The 6800-nt window shown below is 45.1% G+C and overlaps 1 long non-coding RNA gene across 3 annotated transcripts in view; it reads right to left on the reverse strand.

Moving 5' to 3' along the window:
* The window catches only part of LOC108348625 (uncharacterized), a 72294-nt gene extending 65769 nt beyond the window's left edge, over nucleotides 1-6525 (reverse strand). The window contains exons 1-2 of one of the 3 annotated variants that reach the window (XR_010059294.1): nucleotides 6298-6525; nucleotides 2930-3029 (exon numbers count right to left, since the gene is read on the reverse strand). This is a non-coding gene — a long non-coding RNA (uncharacterized LOC108348625). Of the gene's footprint in view, nucleotides 1-2929 lie in introns of all 3 variants that reach the window. The other 2 variants (XR_010059293.1, XR_001841978.3) reach the window with 2 other exon arrangements.
* Between the last annotated feature and the right edge of the window lie 275 nt (nucleotides 6526-6800).

Genomic DNA, 6800 nt, shown 5'->3' on the forward strand with positions numbered 1-6800 from the left:
GTTCTGAGTTCATTCTCCTTAGGCCAATTGCCTTCATGCAATCGGTGGGACAAACAAAAGCTTTGCCACATGTAGTATTTTCTTCATAGACAACAGCAAATCTATACATAGGAGCACACGTTATAAAATCCACCTGCCCATTAGTTAAGGAAATCCAGCTAGACTCCAGCAGAAAACACTGGGTTGTCTCTTTAACTGCTGCTCTCAGGTTTCACGATGTGGCAAAGAAGTTGCTTGCCAGGTGCACATTTGGAGTGTGGTCCATTGTTGTAAGCCACTATACAGGTCATAGTAAAGCAGCGCGAAGGCAGGCTCACCCTGAGTACCTGTGTGGAAGTTTTATTACCATAAAGTGCAGTGAGCTTTAATGTACCGACGATATGACTAAATATAGCCTTCAACTAAATATAGCTTTAATCACAAACCCATTGCCAGGCTGTGATTACACATAAAGTACTTGGTTATCTAATTGTCTCCTGGTTACTCTTTCTCTCTCTGCCCCTGACTCTTTGTATGCTCGTATGCTCAATGCATGTGTCTAGGTGCATGTACACATGGAGGACAGAGGAGGACATAGCTATCTTTCTCTATCCCTCTCCACTTTGCTGTTGAGACAGGGTCCCTCATGGGACTGAAAGCTCACTGATTCTTTTAGGCTGCTGGACACTGAGTTCCTGGGAGCTGCCAGTCTCCTCCCCACAGCTCTGGGGTCTGAGTGTGTACGTTCATGCCTACTTTGTCTGTTCTGTTTTGTTTTGTTTGTAGAGTCTTTCTATGTATCATTGTCTGTCCTGGAGCTCACCATGTAGACCAGGCTGACCTCAAACTCACAGAGATCTGTCTGCTTCTGCCTCTCAAGTGCTGGGATTAAAGGCATGACCACTATGCCTGACCCATGCCTGGCATTTATGTGGATAGTGAGGATTTGATTTGCAAAGCAAGGAGCCTTACTCACTGAACCATCGTTTTACCATTTTAGTAAAAACAAAAAATAAAAAAGTCACTAAATCACTACAAACTTATGGTGTTATTATGTCTTTTTTTGTTTGTTTGTTTTAGCTTGAGTTACTTTACCTTTGAAATTGTCACACCTCAACTAGGACTTTGACTTCCTAAGAGAGAAATACTCACTTAGAACTTTGTCTCAATGGCTAAGATCAAAAACTCAGGGGACAACAGATGCTGGCGAGGATGTGGAGAAAGAGGAACACTCCTCCATTGTTGGTGGGATTGCAAACTGGTACAACCATTCTGGAAATCAGTCTGGAGGATCCTCAGAAAATTGGACATTGAACTGCCTGAGGATCCAGCTATACCTCTCTTGGGCATATACCCAAAAGATGCCCCAACATATAAAAAAGACACGTGCTCCACTATGTTCATTGCAGCCTTATTTATAATAGCCAGAAGCTGGAAAGAACCCAGATGCCCTTCAACAGAGGAATGGATACAGAAAATGTGGTACATCTACACAATGGAATATTACTCAGCTATCAAAAACAACGACTTTATGAAATTCGTAGGCAAATGGCTGGAACTGGAAAATATCATCCTGAGTGAGCTAACCCAAACACAGAAAGACATACATGGTATGCACTCACTGATAAGTGGCTATTAGCCCAAATGCTTGAATTACCCTAAATGCCTAGAACAAATGAAACTCAAGACAGATGATCAAAATGTGAATGGTTCACTCCTTCTTTAAAAGGGGAACAAGAATACCCTTGGCAGGGAATAGAGAGGCAAAGATTAAAACAGAGACTGAAGGAACACCCATTCAGAGTCTGCCCCACATGTGGCCCATGCATATACAGCCATCCAATTAGACAAGATGGATGAAGCAAAGAAGTGCAGACCGACAGGAGCCGGATGTAGATCGCTCCTGAGAGACACAGCCAGAATACAGCAAATACAGAGGCGAATACCAGCAGCAAACCACTGAACTGAGAATAGGACCCCCGTTGAAGGAATCAGAGAAAGAACTGGAAGAGCTTGAAGGGGCTCGAGACCCCATATGTACAACAATGCCAAGCAACCAGAGCTTCCAGGGACTAAGCCACTACCTAAAGACTATACATGGACTGACCCTGGACTCTGACCTCATAGGTAGCAATGAATATCCTAGTAAGAGCACCAGTGGAAGGGGAAGCCCTGGGTCCTGCTAAGACTGAACCCCCAGTGAACTAGACTGTTGGGGGGAGGGGGACAATGGGGGGAGGGTGGGGAGGGGAACACCGATAAGAAAGGGGAGGGGGGAGGGGGATGTTTGCCCGGAAACTGGGAAAGGGAATAACACTCGAAATGTATATAAGAAATACTCAAGTTAATAATAATAAATAAAAAATTTAAAAAAAAACTTTGTCTCAGAGGTTAACTCTATCAGGACTAGAGGCCACTACACATGTACCTCAAATATAAGGTTATTCATATACCATGAATATATGAAGAGCTTGGTCCTCAGAGAAGTTCACAAGAAGGTTGATGCTTTGTATCTGATACACTGTTTTGAAAAATACATTTTAAACAGATTTTTCTCATGAAGTCATATAACCTCTTCAATTCAATAGATTTATTAAAAATCATTTTGATTATAATCTTCATGGCTTATTTTATCTATTTCATAGACAAATATAAACACACATATACAAATATTCTATACACACATACCTTAACAATTGCTAACAATATTACAAACTATATGTTAGCTGGGTTTCAGGAGAATTTCAAGAAGCTAAGTACTATGTAAAAAATATTTATTCTGTTTTTTCTTCCTTTAGAAATGGTATTTGGTTTGGGAGACTTTTTGTTTAGTTTATTTTTGAAAAAGCGTTTTGTTACATAGGTCAAATTGACCTTGACCCTTTGGCCCTCCCACCTCTACCTCCTGAGTGCTGGGGTTCTAGGCGTACATCACCAGGACTAGCTTTACCTTCGTCCTTTCAGTCTTTCGCTGTCCTGTCTTGTTATTGGTGAAAGGCGAAAAGCTGCATCAAAGACCAAGGGAGCTTATTTTTCCCAGGAGATAGCTTCTAGAAAGATAGAACCAAGATTCACCATAATTTTGCCAGCATATATTTGGTATAAGAATATTAATGTCTGTGGTACATGGTATGGAAAGACAGTGTGTTAAAGCCCTATTTCCTACCCAGGATCCTCTGGCTCTGACTCCCTAAGGGTTCTTGTGTCTTTGTAAGTATAGTTGCATGACGATGTGTTGGTACTGGGGTAGAGAGTTTAGTCTCTATCTGGTTCCTATAATGTGTTTGGTACTTGAATTACCTGATTAAATAACATAGTCTGTGCTGGGAGCACAGTCGCAGGACACTGGACTCTGACCTGATAGATTTGGACTGTGGCTCCTGATCGCAGAGAAGTTCAGAGTAAGATGAGCTGACATTTCTTCAGCAATAGCTATACCCTACTGAATGAATGTGCTGCACTCTACATAATGAAAAATGTTTGTAATGTACTTTAGATAGTCCAGCCATGGTGTGGAAAATAACAGGACTTCCTTTTTAAGGCTGAATTACATTCTATCATTTTGATGCTATCATTCAAATATAAGGTGTATTTTATAGTAATATTAATTTGCATTTCATTTGATAATTAATGATGTTGAGCATTTTGACTCATACAGTCTGGACTTGTTTTTTTAGACTTATTGTTAAGTTGTATTTATGTGGGGGGGGGCACTGGTGGTGATGCATAAGTATGTCCCATGTGGGCAGGTACCTATGGGTAACAGAAGATGGTGCTGGATCCCTTGCAGCTAGACTTACATGTGGCTGTGAGCAGCCTGATGTGGGTGCTAAGAACCTTACTCAGGTCCTCTGGAAGAGAGGAAAGCATTCTGACCTTTTAAAAATCATGTTTTCCCTGGGGAAATGTGTGTTTAGATCCTTCGCCCATTTCTTAAATTGGGTCATTTGCTTACCTGCTACTGAGTTATAAAGGCCCTTCATAGCTTGGATGGTAACTCATATTCAATATGCATGGTTCAGAAACATTCCCCCCAGTCCATGCTGCCCTTCCATTCCATTGATACTTCTTTGGTTGTATAGAAGTTTGAGGTCATTCCCCGAAATTCAAACTTTCACTATTATATCATAGACAATGTCAAGGAGCCCTATGCCCTGTCCCTTTCTTGGGACTTCAGGACTCATCTTAAGTCTTCTGTCCACTCTCAGGCAACTTTATATGGTATTGAGGGTTAGACTTCCTTTTTTTGATTGTGGATCCAGTTCCCCCAGCACTATTTATTGGGAGCCTCTCTAGTTCTTGCCAGTCCTCTTGCTGTGTCTGGGGTGGGGTTGGGGGGGGGGCTGACTGATGATCTGTGCTTGGGCTCCTTCCTGGCTTTTGGTTTTGCTCCACTCATCTTCCTGTTTGAAAGCTAGATTCTTCAATGTGGTCATTTTATACTCTTTAAAAACAGGGAAGCTTCACTAGCTCTTATGCTGGATCCTAAGGACAGCAAACCAGTGCCCTCTGGGGAAGGGATTATAGGCTTGGAAGGAGGGCAGACATGCAAACAACCAATCATATCAGCATATGCACATGACTGACCTCAAGGTGTGCACAAAAGGCAATGCAAAATAAGAGAAGGAACTGCTTGTGTCTGTCATGTCAGGTGGCCAAAATTTGCTGAGGACATGTCAGCCAGACTGTGACAGTAGCTGACAGGGCATCACTAACTTCCTGCATTAAATTCATGCAAACAACATTATGGCCCAGCTTGGAAGGTTCACAGCTGTCACTTCTCAATTTTGTTTTCAAATCACTACTTTGTCAATGGCTTGCTTATTCCCACACTATTAATCCGAATTAGCATTTCCAGAGAACAGTGACTCCTACTGAGAAATTATGCTTTCGAAACTCACATAGCTAGGATCTGGTTATGTAAGACTTTCATGGTGTCACCATGCTTTCAAAATTACACCTTCAAAAATAGGTCAGTTCCAGAAGAACCTGGAGGCTGATGGCCCTATGTCCCTCTGCGCTGTTGGCTGCGTTCATTAGGAGGGTGTTGCGTCTTTATGCTTTAATTATGCTGTCTGTTTGCAGCCGCCAACCTGTGGTTATTGAGGATACTCCTCACCTTACCTGATTAGCTAGATCTCCAATGGTTAAATGTGTGAGTTTTAGAATTTATTAAACCTAACACAGTAGCCATGGTTCCTACCCTTGCTTCTGTTTAGTAAACGTCCTTTGGTGAATTGGGGGTTGGAGCTGCTGAATCGAACCCACTCCCGAAACTTGAGAAAGTTGGATATTTAAAAAAAATTTTTTTTGAAACTGAGAATAATTTAATCTCTTTCAATTAATCTTCCTCCTAGACTCCGTTGAAAGGATTTTAATGTGTATGAGCACATCGGCGATTAAATGGTGTCTAGATACAGGAAGGAAGATGCTTGCAGTTAAAATTCACTGCCACTCACCAGGGCAAAATTGCTGGCTGCGGGAGCAGTCACTGCAGAGCGCTCCTGAGCTGGACGCCAAGACCCTGGCAGCAGATCTGGCAGGGGCTGGAGCGCACTGCACACTTCGCTCCCACAGGGGAGCCCTCCCTCAGCCTGCAGCCAGCTCCTGGTTGGCTATGACAGCTGGGAGGAGTGCAGAGTGCAGGCAAGCAAAGGTTATACTAAGGGGACAAGTGCTCCAGGAATAACCTCTCTCCACCCCAGCACAAAGGCCATTTCAGGCAAGGAGGAAAGTTGAATGGCTACAGAACTACCCTTAGAGCATAAAGTCTCACAAGGCTGCAAAGACAAGCTAGTTTCACCCCTGACAACGGCAAGGAAATCTTGCTCAAAATTCTCACACTAGGGGAGCAGCCTTTGACCTTTGAGTGTGAGGATGGACCTCACACTTCTCGCCCTTGACCGATTTCACTCAGGGCTCCTTCTCCCAGTTTCTGATTCTATTTCCCCCAGGCTCACCAAAAGAAGGAAGTTAAGTGATGACCAACAGCTGCAGCGATCACTCTTTAACAACTAGCATCCTCAAAGCCTGTAGTTCCTGTACGGAACTAGCGGCCGGAGGCCAAGAGCTCCCAACTCTACCCAGACTGTTAGTGAAGAGCAAGCGTGCACTGTCCCATCATGGTTACCCCTCTTACCTCGAGCGCAGCTTTTAAAAAAGAACCCTGTGCACCCTCCAACTTCAGATGCATTCTTTGCAACTCGGACCTTCCCACCACCCTCACTGACTCCTTAATCTGTTTCCCTTCCTCTCCTCCAAACTCAGCCCCAACTGGGAAGCGAGCGCCCCCAGCTGTTCACAGTAGCCCCTCAGTACCGCTTTGCCGGAGCTTGGATTTCGGATCCAGCTGCGGTTCCTACCAATTCCCAGCCCTCCGGGGCACACGCTCGCGTGCACAAACGCGCACTCACACTCCGGCTTCCTCGCTAACCGCACCCCACCCTCCGCTGTCGCCGCTCCTCCGTGGGGCGGGAGGGAGGGCAGGTGACGTCAGGACTGCAGTCCCGAGGAGAGCGGCTGGAGAGGGCTGTGCGCTCCTTGCTGAGGATGCTGGAGGCGCACTCGGGCAGCCACCGCTCCCGCGCTCCTCCCTCTCTCCTACATCCGTCGTCACGATGCGAGCCCGCGGGGAGACTCGCCAACCTCCAGGTGAATTGAAAGTCGTCTCCCCAGGAGGACAGAGAGGGTGCTGCAGTCCTGGCATGCACTAAAACTGCAAGTCGGACAGAAACAGCCCAGTCGAGGAGCGGGGCTCGCGGGGCGCAGCGCCCAGCGCAGCATTCCAGGGCCGCTGAAGGTAGCTGAGGCTCAAGCTTGCA

The sequence above is a fragment of the Rattus norvegicus genome, chromosome 17 (genome assembly GCF_036323735.1).
Source record: "Rattus norvegicus strain BN/NHsdMcwi chromosome 17, GRCr8, whole genome shotgun sequence".
Lineage (NCBI taxonomy): Eukaryota > Metazoa > Chordata > Mammalia > Rodentia > Muridae > Rattus > Rattus norvegicus.